The 1,243-nt window shown below is 41.5% G+C and overlaps 1 non-coding gene across 1 annotated transcript; it reads right to left on the reverse strand.

Annotated features, from left to right (window-relative positions):
• Window positions 1-361: 361 nt before the first annotated feature.
• On the reverse strand, window positions 362-469 carry LOC112781216 (small nucleolar RNA R71). The gene has a single exon (XR_003192006.1). It is a non-coding gene; the product is annotated as a small nucleolar RNA R71 (small nucleolar RNA).
• Window positions 470-1,243: the final 774 nt, after the last annotated feature.

Genomic DNA, 1,243 nt, shown 5'->3' on the forward strand with positions numbered 1-1,243 from the left:
ACTTGGTGACTTTACTGCACCTAATTCCAATTTACACGGAAGAAGCATCTCAATCCCTGCCATTGGAGCAAACAATTTTGAGCTGAAACCTCAACTAGTTTCTCTGATGCAACAGAATTGCAAGTTTTATGGACTTCTATCCGAAGATCCCTTTCAGTTCTTAACTGAATTCTTGCAGATCTGTGATACTGTTAAGACCAATGGGGTTGATCCCGAGGTCTACAGGCTTATGCTTTTCCCGTTTGCTGTAAGAGACAGAGCTAGAGTATGGTTGGACTCTCAACCTAAAGATAGCCTGAACTCTTGGGATAAGCTGGTCAAGGCTTTCTTAGCCAAGTTCTTTCCTCCTCAAAAGCTTAGTAAGCTTAGAGTGGATGTCCAAACCTTTAGACAGAAGGAAGGTGAATCCCTCTATGAAGCTTGGGAGAGATACAAGGAACTGACCAAAAAGTGTCCTTCTGACATGCTTTCAGAATGGACCATCCTGGATATATTCTATGATGGTCTGTCTGAGCTATCAAAGATGTCACTGGACCATTCTACAGGTGGATCCATTCACCTAAAGAAAATGCCTGCAGAAGCTCAAGAACTCATTGACATGGTTGCAAATAACCAGTTCATGTACACTTCTGAAAGGAATCCTGTAAGTAATGGGACGCCTCAAAGGAAAGGGGTTCTTGAAATTGATACTCTGAATGCCATATTGGCTCAGAATAAAATATTGACTCAGCAAGTCAATATGATCTCTCAGAGTCTGAATAGATTGAAGGAATCATCCAACAGTACTATAGAGGCATCTTCTGAAGAAGAAGCTTATGATCCTGAGAACCCTGCAATAGCAGAGGTGAATTACATGGGGGAACCCTATGGAAACACCTATAATCCCTCATGGAGAAATCATCCAAATTTCTCATGGAAGGATCAACAAAAGCCTCAACAAGGCTTTAATAATGGTGGAAGAAACAGGTTTAGCAATAGCAAGCCTTTTCCATCATCCACTCAGCAACAGACAGAGAATTCTGAGCAGAATCCATCTAACTTAGCAAATATAGTCTCTGATCTATCTAAGGCCACTTTAAGTTTCATGAATGAAACAAGGTCCTCCATTAGAAATCTGGAGGCACAAGTGGGCCAGCTGAGTAAAAGGGTCATTGAAACTCCTCCTAGTACTCTCCCAAGCAATACAGAAGAGAATCCAAAAAGAGAGTACAAAGCCATTGATTTCACCATCATGGTCGAACCT

Source organism: Arachis hypogaea, chromosome 19 (genome assembly GCF_003086295.3).
Source record: "Arachis hypogaea cultivar Tifrunner chromosome 19, arahy.Tifrunner.gnm2.J5K5, whole genome shotgun sequence".
Lineage (NCBI taxonomy): Eukaryota > Viridiplantae > Streptophyta > Magnoliopsida > Fabales > Fabaceae > Arachis > Arachis hypogaea.